Genomic DNA, 16,940 nt, shown 5'->3' on the forward strand with positions numbered 1-16,940 from the left:
ACACAGTAACTGTGATAATGTATAGTGTGAATCACTGACACTGCCACTGTGATAATATGTAATGTGAATCACTGACACTGTCACAGTGATAATGTATAATGTGAATCACTGAAAGTGTCACTGTGATAATGTATAATGTGAAACACTGACACAGTCACTGTGATAATGCAGAGTGTGAATCACTGACACTGCCACTGTGATAATGTGTAATGTGAATCACTCACACTGTCACAGTGATAATGTATAATGTGAATCACTGACACTGTCACTGTGATAATGTATAATATGACTCACTGATACTGTCACTGTGATAAAGTATAGTGTGAATCATTGACACTGTCTGTGATAATGTATAATGTGAATCACTGACACAGTCACTGTGATAATGTATAATGTAAATCACTGACACAGTAACTGTGATAATGTATAGTGTGAATCACTGACACTGCCACTGTGATAATATGTAATGTGAATCACTGACACTGTCACAGTGATAATGTATAATGTGAATCACTGAAAGTGTCACTGTGATAATGTATAATGTGAAACACTGACACAGTCACTGTGATAATGCAGAGTGTGAATCACTGACACTGCCACTGTGATAATGTGTAATGTGAATCACTCACACTGTCACAGTGATAATGTATAATGTGAATCACTGACACTGTCACTGTGATAATGTATAATATGACTCACTGATACTGTCACTGTGATAATGTATAATGTGAATCACTGACACTGTCACTGTGAAAAAGTATAGTGTGAATCACTGACACTGTCACAGTGATAATGTATAGTGAGAATCATTGACACTGTCTGTGATAATGTATAATGTGAATCACTGACACTGTCACTGTGATAATGTATAATGTGAATCACTGACACAGTCACTGTGATAATGTATAGTGTGAATCACTGACACTGCCACTGTGATAATGTGTAATGTGAATCACTGACACTGTCACTGTGATAATGTATAATGTGAATCACTGACACAGTCACTGTGATAATGTATAATGTAAATTACTGACACTATCACTGTGATAATGTAGAATGTGAATCGATGATATTGTCACTATGATAATGTATAGTGTGAATCACTTACACTGTCACTGTGATAATGTATTGTGTGAATGACTGATACTGTCACTGTGATAATGTCGAGTGAGAATCATTGACACTGTCTGTGATAATGTATAATGTGAATCACTGATACTGTCACTGAGATAATGTATATTGTGAATCGTTGACACTGTCACTGTTATAATGTATCGTGAGAATCATTGACACTGTCACTGTGATAATGTATTGTGTGAATCACTAACACTTTCTGTGATAATGTAGACTGTGAATCACTGACACTGCCACTGTGATAATGTATAATGTGAATCACTGACACTGTCACTGTGATAAAGTATAGTGTGAATCACTGCACACGGTCACTATAATAATGTATAATGTGAATCACTGTCAGTGTCACTGTGGTAATGTATTGTGTGAATCACTGATACTGTCACTGTGATAATGTATAATGTGAATCATTGACATTGTCACTGTTATAATGTACAGTGAGAATAATTGACACTGTCACTGTGATAATGTATAGTGTGAATCACTGTCACTGTGATAATGTATAATGTGAATCACTGACACTGTCACTGTGATAATGTATAATGTAAATTACTGACACGATCACTGTGATAATGTAGAATGTGAATCACTGACAGTCACTGTAATAATGTATAATGTGAATCACTGTCAGTGTCACTGTGGTAATGTATTGTGTGAATCACTGACACAGTCACTGTGATAATGTATAGTGCGAATCACTGACACTGCCACTGTGATAATGTGTAATATGAATCACTGACACTGTCACAGTGGTAATATATAATGTGAATCACTGACAGTCACTGTAATAATGTATAGTGTGAATCACTGTCAGTGTCACTGTGATAATGTATAATATGACTCACTGATACTGTCACTATGATAATGTATAGTGTGAATCACTTACACTGTCACTGTGATAATGTATTGTGTGAATCACTGATACTGTCACTGTGATAATGTCGAGTGAGAATCATTGACACTGTCTGTGATAATGTATAATGTGAATCACTGATACTGTCACTGAGATAATGTATATTGTGAATCGTTGACACTGTCACTGTTATAATGTATCGTGAGAATCATTGACACTGTCACTGTGATAATGTATTGTGTGAATCACTAACACTTTCTGTGATAATGTAGACTGTGAATCACTGACACTGCCACTGTGATAATGTATAATGTGAATCACTGACACTGTCACTGTGATAAAGTATAGTGTGAATTACTGCACACGGTCACTATAATATATAATGTGAATCGATGATATTGTTGTCACTGTGACAATGTATAGTGTGAATCACTGACACTGCCACTGTGATAATGTTTCATGTGAATCACTCACACTGTCACAGTGGTAATATATAATGTGAATCACTGACAGTCACTGTAATAATGTATAGTGTGAATCACTGTCAGTGTCACTGTGATAATGTATAATATGACTCACTGATACTGTCACTGTGATAATGTATAATGTGAATCACTGACACTGTCACTGTGAAAAAGTATAGTGTGAATCACTGACACTGTTACTGTGATACTGTATAGTGAGAATCATTGACACTTTCTGTGATAATGTATAATGTGAATCACTGATACTGCCACTGTGATAATGTATAATGTGAATCACTGCCAGTGCCACTGTGATAATGTATAATGTAAATTACTGACACGATCACTGTGATAATGTAGAATGTGAATCACTGACACTGTCACTGTGATACTGCATAGTGATAATCATTGACACTGTCTGTGATAATGTATAATATGAATCACTGATACTGTCACTGTGATAATGTATAGTGAGAATCATTGACACTGTCTGTGATAATGTATAATGTGAATCATTGACACTGTCACTGTTATAATGTATCGTGAGAATCATTGACACTGTCACTGTGATAATGTATTGTGTGAATCACTGACACTGTCACTGTGATAATGTATAGTGAGAATCATTGACACTGTCTGTGATAATGTATAATGTGAATCACTGACACTGTCACTGTGATAATGTTTAATGTGAATCACTGACACAGTCACTGTGATAATGTATAGTGTGAATCACTGACACTGCCACTGTGATAATGTATAATGTGAATCACTGACACAGTTACTGTGATAATGTAGAGTGTGAATAACTGACACTGCCACTGTGATAATGTGTAATGTGAATCACTCACACTGTCACAGTGATAATGTACATTGTGAATCCTTGACACTGTCACTGTTATAATGTATTATGTGAATCACTGACACTGTCACTGTGATAATGTATTGTGTGAATCACTGACACTGTCACTGTGATAATGTATAGTGAGAATCATTGACACTGTCTGTGATAATGTATAATGTGAATCACTGACACTGTCACTGTGATAATGTATAATGTGAATCACTGACACAGTCACTGTGATAATGTATAGTGTGAATCACTGACACTGCCACTGTGATAATGTGTAATGTGAATCACTGACACTGTCACAGTGATAATGTATAATGTGAATCACTGAAAGTGTCACTGTGATAATGTATAATGTGAATCACTGACACAGTTACTGTGATAATGAAGAGTGTGAATAACTGACACTGCCACTGTGATAATGTGTAATGTGAATCACTCACACTGTCACAGTGATAATGTATATTGTGAATCCTTGACACTGTCACTGTTATAATGTATTATGTGAATCACTGACACTGTCACTGTAATAAAGTATAGTGTGAATCACTGCACACGGTCACTATAATATATAATGTGAATCGATGATATTGTCACTGTGATAATGTATAGTGTGAATTACTGCCACTGCCACTGTGATAATGTGTCATGTGAATCACTCACACTGTCACAGTGATATTGTATAATGTGAATCACTGACACTGTCACTGTGAAAATGTATAATGTGAATCACTGACACTGTCACTGTGATAATGTACAGTGAGAATAATTGACACTGTCACTGTGATAATGTATAGTGTGAATCACTGTCACTGTGATAATGTATAGTGAGAATCATTGACACTGTCTGTGATAATGTATAATGTGAATCATTGACACTGTCACTGTTATAATGTATCGTGAGAATCATTGACACTGTCACTGTGATAATGTATTGTGTGAATCACTGACACTGTCACTGTGATAATGTATAGTGAGAATCATTGACACTGTCTGTGATAATGTATAATGTGAATCACTGACACTGTCACTGTGATAATGTATAATGTGAATCACTGACACAGTCACTGTGATAATGTATAGTGTGAATCACTGACACTGCCACTGTGATAATGTGTAATGTGAATCACTGACACTGTCACAGTGATAATGTATAATGTGAATCACTGAAAGTGTCACTGTGATAATGTATAATGTGAATCACTGACACAGTTACTGTGATAATGTAGAGTGTGAATAACTGACACTGCCACTGTGATAATGTGTAATGTGAATCACTCACACTGTCACAGTGATAATGTACATTGTGAATCCTTGACACTGTCACTGTTATAATGTATTATGTGAATCACTGACACTGTCACTGTGATAATGTATTGTGTGAATCACTGACACTGTCACTGTGATAATGTATAGTGAGAATCATTGACACTGTCTGTGATAATGTATAATGTGAATCACTGACACTGCCACTGTGATAATGTGTAATGTGAATCACTGACACTGTCACAGTGATAATGTATAATGTGAATCACTGAAAGTGTCACTGTGATAATGTATAATGTGAATCACTGACACAGTTACTGTGATAATGAAGAGTGTGAATAACTGACACTGCCACTGTGATAATGTGTAATGTGAATCACTCACACTGTCACAGTGATAATGTACATTGTGAATCCTTGACACTGTCACTGTTATAATGTATTATGTGAATCACTGACACTGTCACTGTGATAATGTATTGTGTGAATCACTGACACTGTCACTGTGATAATGTATAATGTGAATCACTGACAGTCACTGTGATAATGTATAGTGTGAATCACTGACACTGCCACTGTGATAATGTGTAATGTGAATCACTGACACTGTCACAGTGATAATGTATAATGTGAATCACTGAAAGTGTCACTGTGATAATTTATAATGTGAATCACTGACACAGTTACTGTGATAATGAAGAGTGTGAATAACTGACACTGCCACTGTGATAATGTGTAATGTGAATCACTCACACTGTCACAGTGATAATGTATATTGTGAATCCTTGACACTGTCACTGTTATAATGTATTATGTGAATCACTGACACTGTCACTGTAATAAAGTATCGTGTGAATCACTGCACACGGTCACTATAATATATAATGTGAATCGATGATATTGTCACTGTGATAATGTATAGTGTGAATTACTGCCACTGCCACTGTGATAATGTGTCATGTGAATCACTCACACTGTCACAGTGATATTGTATAATGTGAATCACTGACACTGTCACTGTGAAAATGTATAATGTGAATCACTGACACTGTCACTGTGATAATGTATAATGTAAATTACTGACACTGTCACTGTGATAATGTATAATGTGAATCATTGACACTGTCACTGTTATAATGTATAGTGTGAATCACTGTCACTGTGATAATGTATCGTGAGAATCACTGTCACTGTGATAATGTATCGTGAGAATCATTGATACTGTCTGTAATAATGTATAATGTGAATCACTGATACTGTCACTGTGATAATGTATATTGTGAATCACTGCCACTGACATTGTGATAATGTATAATGTGAATCACTGATACTGTCACTGTGATGATGTTTATGGTGAATAACTGACACTGTCACTGTGATAATGTATAGTGTGAATCACTGACACTGTTACTGTGATACTGTGATCATGTATTATGTGAATCACTGACTGCCACTGTTATAATGTATAATGTGGATCACTAATACTGTCACTGTGATAATGCAGAGTGAGAATCATTGAGACTGTCACCTTGATTATGAATCGTGAGAATGTTTGACACTGACACTGTGATAATGTATAGTGTGAATCACTGACACTGTCACTGTGATAATGTATAATGTGAATCATTGACACTGTCACTGTTATAATGTACAGTGAGAATAATTGACACTGTCACTGTGATAATGTATAGTGTGAATCACTGTCACTGTGATAATGTATCGTGAGAATCATTGACACTGTCTGTAATAATGTATAATGTGAATCACTGATACTGTCACTGTGATAATGTATATTGTGAATCACTGCCACTGACATTGTGATAATGTATAATGTGAATCACAGATACTGTCACTGTGATGATGTTTATGGTGAATCACTGACACTGTCACTGTGATAATATATAGTGTGAATCACTGACACTGTTACTGTGATACTGTGATCATGTATTATGTGAATCACTGACTGCCACTGTTATAATGTATAATGTGGATCACTAATACTGTCACTGTGATAATGTAGAGTGAGAATCATTGAGACTGTCACCTTGATTATGAATCGTGAGAATGTTTGACACTGACACTGTGATAATGTATAGTGTGAATCACTGACACTGTCAGTGTGATAATGTATAATGTGAGTCACTGACACTGCCACTGTGATAATGTATAATGTGAATCACTGATACTGTCACTGTGATAATGTATAAGATGAATCACTTTCACTGTCACTGGGATAAAGTATATTGTGAATCACAGATACTGTCATGTGATAATGTATAATGTGAACCACTGACACGGCTACTGTGGTAATGTATAATATGAACCACTGATACTGACACTATGATAATATATAATGTGAATTACTGACACTGTCACTGTGAAAATGTACAATGTGAATTACTGACACTGTCAGTGTGATAATGTACAATTTGAATCACTGACACTCTCACTGTGATAAGGTACAAGATGAATCACTGACATTGTCAGTCTGATAATGTATAGTGTGAATCACTGATACTGTCACTGTGATAATGTATAATGTGAATCACTCACACTGTCACTGTGATAATGTATAATGTGAATCACAGACACTGTTACTGTGATAATGTATAGTGTGAATCACTGACACTGTCAGTGTGATAATGTATAGTGTGAATCACTGACACCGTCACTGTGATAATGTATAATGTGAGTCACTGACACTGCCACTGTGATAATGTATAGTGTGAATCACTGACACTGTCACTGCAATGATGTATAGTGTGTATCACTGATACTGTCACTGTGATAATGTATCGTGTAGATCACTGACACTGACACTGTGATAATGTATCGTGTGAATCACTGACAATGTCAATATGATATTGAATATTGTGAATCACTGACACTGTCTGTCATAATGTAAAATGTTAATCAGTGACAATGTCACGGTGCTAATGTATAAGATGAATGACTTTCACTGTCACTGTGATAATGTATAGTGTGAGTCACTGATACTGTCACTGTGATAATATATAATGTGAATCACTGACACTGTCAATGTGATAATGTATATTGTGAATCACTGACACTGTCACTGTGATAATGTATAATGTGAATCACTGACACCGTCACTGTGATAATGTATAATTTGAGTCACTGACATTGTCAACTGTGATAATGTATAATGTGAATCACTGATATTGTCAGTATGATAATATATAATGTGAATCAGTGACACTGTCACGATGATAATGTATAATGTGAATCACTGACACTGCCACTGTGATAATGTATAATGTGAATCACCGACTGTCACTGTGATAATGTATAGTGTGAATCACTGACACTGTCACTGTGATAATGTTAATGTGAATCACTGCCACTGCAACTGTGATAATGCATAATGTGAATCACTGACACTGCCACTGTGATAATGTATAGTGTGAATCACTGACACTGTCACTGTGATAATGTATAGTGAGAATCATTGACACAGTCACTGTGATAATGTACAGTGAGAATCATTAACACTGTCACTGTTATAATGTACAGTGAGAATAATTGACACTGTCACTGTGATAATGTATAGTGTGAATCACTGTCACTGTGATAATGTATAGTGAGAATCATTGACACTGTAATAATGTAGAATGTGAATCACTGATACTGTTACTGTGATAATGTATATTGTGAATCACTGCCACTGACATTGTGATAATGTATAATGTGAATCACTGACACTGTCACTGTGATGATGTATATGGTGAATCACTGACATTGTCAGTGTGATAATGTATAGTGTGAATCACTGAAACTGTTACTGTGATACTGTGATAATGTATTATGTGAATCACTGACTGCCACTGTTATAATGTATAATGTGAATCACTAATACTGTCACTGTGACAATATATAATGTAACTCACTGATACTGTCACTGTGATAATGTATAATGTGAATCACTGACACTGTCACTGTGATAAAGTATAGTGTGAATCACTGCACACGGTCACTATGATAATATATAATGTGAATCGATGATATTGTCACTGTGATAATGTATAGTGTGAATCACTTACACTGTCACTGTGGTAATGTATTGTGTGAATCACTGATACTGTCACTGTTATAATGTATCGTGAGAATCATTGACACTGTCACTGTTATAATGTATCGTGAGAATCATTGACACTGTCACTGTGATAATGTATTGTGTGAATCACTGACACTGTCACTGTGATAATGTATAGTGAGAATCATTGACACTGTCTGTGATAATGTATAATGTGAATCACTGATACTGCTACTGTGATAATGTATAATGTGAATCACTGCCAGTTCCACTGTGATAATGTATAATGTAAATCACTGACACTGTCACTGTGATAATGTATAATATGACTCACTGACACTGTCACTGTGATAATGTATAATGTGAATCACTGACACTGTCACTGTGATAAAGTATAGTGTGAATCACTGCATACGGTCACTATGATAATATATAATGTGAATCGATGATATTGTCACTGTGATAATGTATTGTGTGAATCACTGAACTGTCACTGTGATAATGTATAGTGAGAATCATTGACACTGTCTGTGATAATGTATAATGTGAATCACTGATACTGCCACTGTGATAATGTATAATGTGAATCCCTGCCAGTGCCACTGTGATAATGTATAATGTAAATCACTTACACTATAACTGTGATAATGTATTGCGTGAATCACTGATACTGTCACTGTGATACTGCATAGTGAGAATCATTGACACTGTCTGTGATAATGTATAATGTGAATCACTGATACTGTCACTGAGATAATGTATATTGTGAATCATTGACACTGTCTGTGATAATGTATAATGTGAATCACTGACACAGTCACTGTGATAATGTATAATGTGAATCACTGACACAGTAACTGTGATAATGTATAGTGTGAATCACTGACACTGCCACTGTGATAATGTGTAATGTGAATCACTGACACTGTCACAGTGATAATGTATAATGTGAATCACTGAAAGAGTCACTGTGATAATGTATAATGTGAATCACTGACACAGTCACTGTGATAATGTAGAGTGTGAATAACTGACACTGCCACTGTGAAATGTGTAATGTGAATCACTCACACTGTCACAGTGATAATGTATATTGTGAATCGTTGACACTGTCACTGTTATAATGTATTATGTGAATCACTGACACTGTCACTGTGATAAAGTATAGTGTGAATCACTGCACACGGTCAATATAATATATAATGTGAATCGATGATATTGTCACTGTGATAATGTATAGTGTGAATTACTGACACTGCCACTGTGATAATGTGTCATGTGAATCACTCACACTGTCACAGTGATATTGTATAATGTAAATTACTGACACTATCACTGTGATAATGTAGAATGTGAATCACTCACACTGTCACAGTGATATTGTATAATGTGAATCGCTGATACTGTCATTGTGATAATGTATACTGTGAATCACTGATACTGCCACTGTGACAATGTATAATGTAACTCACTGATACTGTCACTGTGATAATGTATAATGTGAATCATTGACACTGTCACTGTTATAATGTACAGTGAGAATAATTGACACTGTCACTGTGATAATGTATAGTGTGAATCACTGTCACTGTGATAATGTATCGTGAGAATCATTGACACTGTCTGTAATAATGTATAATGTGAATCACTGATACTGTCACTGTGATAATGTAGAGTGAGAATCATTGACACTGTCTGTGATAATGTATAATGTGAATCACTGATACTGTCACTGAGATAATGTATATTGTGAATCATTGACACTGTCTGTGATAATGTATAATGTGAATCACTGACACAGTCACTGTGATAATGTATAATGTGAATCACTGACACAGTAACTGTGATAATGTATAGTGTGAATCACTGACACTGCCACTGTGATAATATGTAATGTGAATCACTCACACTGTCACAGTGATAATGTATAATGTGAATCACTGACACTGTCACTGTGATAATGTATAATATGACACACTGATACTGTCACTGTGATAATGTATAATGTGAATCACTGACACTGTCACTGTGAAAAAGTATAGTGTGAATCACTGACACTGTCACAGTGATAATGTAGAGTGAGAATCATTGACACTGTCTGTGATAATGTATAATGTGAATCACTGACACTGTCACTGTGATAATGTATAATGTGAATCACTGACACAGTCACTGTGATAATGTATCGTGTGAATCACTGACACTGCCACTGTGATAATGTGTAATGTGAATCACTGACACTGTCACAGTGATAATGTATAATGTGAATCACTGAAAGAGTCACTGTCATAATGTATAATGTGAATCACTGACACAGTCACTGTGATAATGTAGAGTGTGAATAACTGACACTGCCACTGTGAAATGTGTAATGTGAATCACTCACACTGTCACAGTGATAATGTATATTGTGAATCGTTGACACTGTCACTGTTATAATGTATTATGTGAATCACTGACACTGTCACTGTGATAAAGTATAGTGTGAATCACTGCACACGGTCACTATAATATATAATGTGAATCGATTATATTGTCACTGTGATAATGTATAGTATGAATTACTGACACTGCCACTGTGATAATGTGTCATGTGAATCACTCACACTGTCACAGTGATAATGTATAATGTGAATCACTGACACTGTCACTGTGATAATGTATAATATGACTCACTGATACTGTCACTGTGATAATGTATCGTGTGAATCACTGACACTGCCACTGTGATAATGTGTAATGTGAATCACTCACACTGTCACAGTGATATTGTATAATGTGAATCACTGACACTGTCACTGTGAAAATGTATAATGTGAATCACTGACACTGTCACTGTGATAATGTATAATGTAAATTACTGACACTATCACTGTGATAATGTAGAATGTGAATCACTCACACTGTCACAGTGATATTGTATAATGTGAATCACTGATACTGCCACTGTGACAATGTATAATGTAACTCACTGATACTGTCACTGTGATAATGTATAATGTGAATCATTGACACTGTCACTGTTATAATGTACAGTGAGAATAATTGACACTGTCACTGTGATAATGTAGAGTGAGAATCATTGACACTGTCTGTGATAATGTATAATGTGAATCACTGACACTGTCACTGTGATAATGTATAATGTGAATCACTGACACAGTCACTGTGATAATGTATCGTGTGAATCACTGACACTGCCACTGTGATAATGTGTAATGTGAATCACTCACACTGTCACAGTGATATTGTATAATGTGAATCACTGACACTGTCACTGTGAAAATGTATAATGTGAATCACTGACACTGTCACTGTGATAATGTATAATGTAAATTACTGACACTATCACTGTGATAATGTAGAATGTGAATCACTCACACTGTCACAGTGATATTGTATAATGTGAATCACTGATACTGCCACTGTGACAATGTATAATGTAACTCACTGATACTGTCACTGTGATAATGTATAATGTGAATCATTGACACTGTCACTGTTATAATGTACAGTGAGAATAATTGACACTGTCACTGTGATAATGTATAGTGTGAATCACTGTCACTGTGATAATGTATCGTGAGAATCATTGACACTGTCTGTAATAATGTATAATGTGAATCACTGATACTGTCACTGTGATAATGTATATTGTGAATCACTGCCACTGACATTGTGATAATATATAATGTGAATCACTGATACTGTCACTGTGATGATGTTTATGGTGAATCACTGACACTGTCACTGTGATAATGTATAGTGTGAATCACTGACACTGTTACTGTGATACTGTGATCATGTATTATGTGAATCACTGACTGCCACTGTTATAATGTATAATGTGGATCACTAATACTGTCACTGTGATAATGTAGAGTGAGAATCATTGAGACTGTCACCTTGATTATGAATCGTGAGAATGTTTGACACTGACACTGTGATAATGTATAGTGTGAATCACTGACACTGTCACTGCGATAATGTATAAATTGAATCACTGATACGGTCACTCTGATAACATATAATGTGTATCGCTGATACTGTCATTGTGATAATGTATACTGTGAATCACTGATACTGTCACTGTGACAATGTATAATGAAACTCATTGATACTGTCACTGTGATAATGTATAATGTGAATCACTGACACTGTCACTGTGATAATATATAATGTGAATCGATGATATTGTCACTGTGATAATGTATTGTGTGAATCACTGATACTGTCACTGTGATAATGTAGAGTGAGAATCATTGACACTGTCTGTGATAATGTATAATTTGAATCACTGATACTGTCACTGAGATAATGTATATTGTGAATCGTTGACACTGTCACTGTCATAATGTATCGTGAGAATCATTGACACTGTCACTGTGATAATGTATTGTGTGAATCACTAACACTTTCTGTGATAATGTAGACTGTGAATCACTGACACTGCCACTGTGATAATGTATAATGTGAATCACTGACACTGTCACTGTGATAAAGTATAGTGTGAATCATTGACACTGTCTGTGATAATGTATAATGTGAATCACTGACACAGTCACTGTGATAATGTATAATGTGAATCACTGACACAGTAAATGTGATAATGTATAGTGTGAATCACTGACACTGCCACGGTGATAATATGTAATGTGAATCACTGACACTGTAACAGTGATAATGTATAATGTGAATCACTGAAAGTGTCACTGTGCTAATGTATAATGTGAAACACTGACACAGTCACTGTGATAATGCAGAGTGTGAATCACTGACACTGCCACTGTGATAATGTATAATGTAAATCACTGACACTGTCACTGTGAAAAAGTATAGTGTGAATCACTGACACTGTCACAGTGATAATGTATAGTGAGAATCATTGACACTGTCTGTGATAATGTATAATGTGAATCACTGACACAGTCACTGTGATAATGTATAGTGTGAATCACTGACACTGCCACTGTGATAATGTGTAATGTGAATCACTGACACTGTCACAGTGATAATGTGTAATGTGAATCACTGAAAGTGTCACTGTGATAATGTATAATGTGAATCACTGACACAGTCACTGTGATAATGTAGAGTGTGAATAACTGACACTGCCACTGTGATAATGTGTAATGTGAATCACTCACACTGTCACAGTGATAATGTATATTGTGAATCGTCGACACTGTCACTGTTATAATGTATTATGTGAATCACTGACACTGTCACTGTGATAATGTATAATGTGAATCACTGACACTGTCACTGTGATAATGTATCATGTAAATTACTGACACTATCACTGTGATAATGTAGAATGTGAATCGATGATATTGTCACTATGATAATGTATAGTGTGAATCACTTACACTGTCACTGTGATAATGTATTGTGTGAATCACTGATACTGTCACTGTGATAATGTCGAGTGAGAATCATTGACACTGTCTGTGATAATGTATAATGTGAATCACTGATACTGTCACTGAGATAATGTATATTGTGAATCGTTGACACTGTCACTGTTATAATGTATCGTGAGAATCATTGACACTGTTACTGTGATAATGTATTGTGTGAATCACTAACACTTTCTGTGATAATGTAGACTGTGAATCACTGACACTGCCACTGTGATAATGTATAATGTGAATCACTGACACTGTCACTGTAATAAAGTATAGTGTGAATCACTGCACACGGTCACTATAATATATAATGTGAATCGATGATATTGTCACTGTGACAATGTATAGTGTGAATCACTGACACTGCCACTGTGATAATGTTTCATGTGAATCACTCACACTGTCACAGTGATAATGTATAATGTGAATCACTGACACTGTCACTGTGATAATGTATAATGTAAATTACTGACACTATCACTGTGATAATGTAGAATGTGAATCACTGACAGTCACTGTAATAATGTATAATGTGAATCACTGTCAGTGTCACTGTGGTAATGTATTGTGTGAATCACTGATACTGTCACTGTGATAATGTATAATGTGAATCATTGACATTGTCACTGTTATAATGTACAGTGAGAATAATTGACACTGTCACTGTGATAATGTATAGTGTGAATCACTGTCACTGTGATAATATATAATGTGAATCACTGACACTGTCACTGTGATAATGTATAATGTAAATTACTGACACGATCACTGTGATAATGTAGAATGTGAATCACTGACAGTCACTGTAATAATGTATAATGTGAATCACTGTCAGTGTCACTGTGGTAATGTATTGTGTGAATCACTGACACAGTCACTGTGATAATGTATAGTGCGAATCACTGACACTGCCACTGTGATAATGTGTAATGTGAATCACTGACACTGTCACAGTGGTAATATATAATGTGAATCACTGACAGTCACTGTAATAATGTATAGTGTGAATCACTGTCAGTGTCACTGTGATAATGTACAATATGACTCACTGATACTGTCACTGTGATAATGTATAATGTGAATCACTGACACTGTCACTGTGAAAAAGTATAGTGTGAATCACTGACACTGTTACTGTGATAATGTATAGTGAGAATCATTGACACTTTCTGTCATAATGTATAATGTAAATCACTGATACTGCCACTGTGATAATGTATAATGTGAATCACTGCCAGTGCCACTGTGATAATGTATAATGTAAATAACTGACACGATCACTGTGATAATGTAGAATGTGAATCACTGACACTGTCACTGTGATACTGCATAGTGATAATCATTGACACTGTCTGTGATAATGTATAATATGAATCACTGATACTGTCACTGTGATAATGTATAGTGAGAATCATTGACACTGTCTGTGATAATGTATAATGTGAATCATTGACACTGTCTGTGATAATGCATAATGTGAATCACTGACACTGTCACTGTGATAATGTATAATGTGAATCACTGACACAGTCACTGTGATAATGTATAGTGTGAATCACTGACACTGCCACTGTGATAATGTGTAATGTGAATCACTGACACTGTCACAGTGATAATGTATAATGTGAATCACTGAAAGTGTCACTGTGATAATGTATAATGTGAATCACTGACACAGTTACTGTGATAATGTAGAGTGTGAATAACTGACACTGCCACTGTGATAATGTGTAATGTGAATCACTCACACTGTCACAGTGATAATGTATATTGTGAATCGTTGACACTGTCACTGTTATAATGTATTATGTGAATCACTGACACTGTCACTGTGATAAAGTATAGTGTGAATCACTGCACACGGTCACTATAATATATAATGTGAATCGATGATATTGTCACTGTGATAATGTATAGTGTGAATTACTGACACTGCCACTGTGATAATGTGTCATGTGAATCACTCACACTGTCACAGTGATATTGTATAATGTGAATCACTGACACTGTCACTGTGAAAATGTATAATGTGAATCACTGACACTGTCACTGTGATAATGTATAATGTAAATTACTGACACTATCACTGTGATAATGTAGAATGTGAATCACTGACAGGCACTGTAATAATGTATAGTATGAATCACTGTCAGTGTCACTGTGGTAATGTATAATGTGAATCGCTGATACTGTCATTGTGATAATGTATACTGTGAATCACTGATACTGCCACTGTGACAATGTATAATGTAACTCACTGATACTGTCACTGTGATAATGTATATTGTGAATCACTGCCACTGACATTGTGATAATGTATAATGTGAATCACTGATACTGTCACTGTGATGATGTTTATGGTGAATCACTGACACTGTCACTGTGATAATGTATAGTGTGAATCACTGACACTGTTACTGTGATACTGTGATCATGTATTATGTGAATCACTGACTGCCACTGTTATAATGTATAATGTGGATCACTAATACTGTCACTGTGATAATGTAGAGTGAGAATCATTGAGACTGTCACCTTGATTATGAATCGTGAGAATGTTTGACACTGACACTGTGATAATGTATAGTGTGAATCACTGACACTGTCACTGCGATAATGTATAAATTGAATCACTGATACGGTCACTCTGATAACATATAATGTGAATCGCTGATACTGTCATTGTGATAATGTATACTGTGAATCACTGATACTGTCACTGTGACAATGTATAATGAAACTCATTGATACTGTCACTGTGATAATGTATAATGTGAATCACTGACACTGTCACTGTGATAATATATAATGTGAATCGATGATATTGTCACTGTGATAATGTATTGTGTGAATCACTGATACTGTCACTGTGATAATGTGGAGTGAGAATCATTGACACTGTCTGTGATAAT

Source organism: Pristiophorus japonicus, chromosome 8 (assembly GCF_044704955.1).
Source record: "Pristiophorus japonicus isolate sPriJap1 chromosome 8, sPriJap1.hap1, whole genome shotgun sequence".
In the NCBI taxonomy this organism is placed as follows: domain Eukaryota; kingdom Metazoa; phylum Chordata; class Chondrichthyes; family Pristiophoridae; genus Pristiophorus; species Pristiophorus japonicus.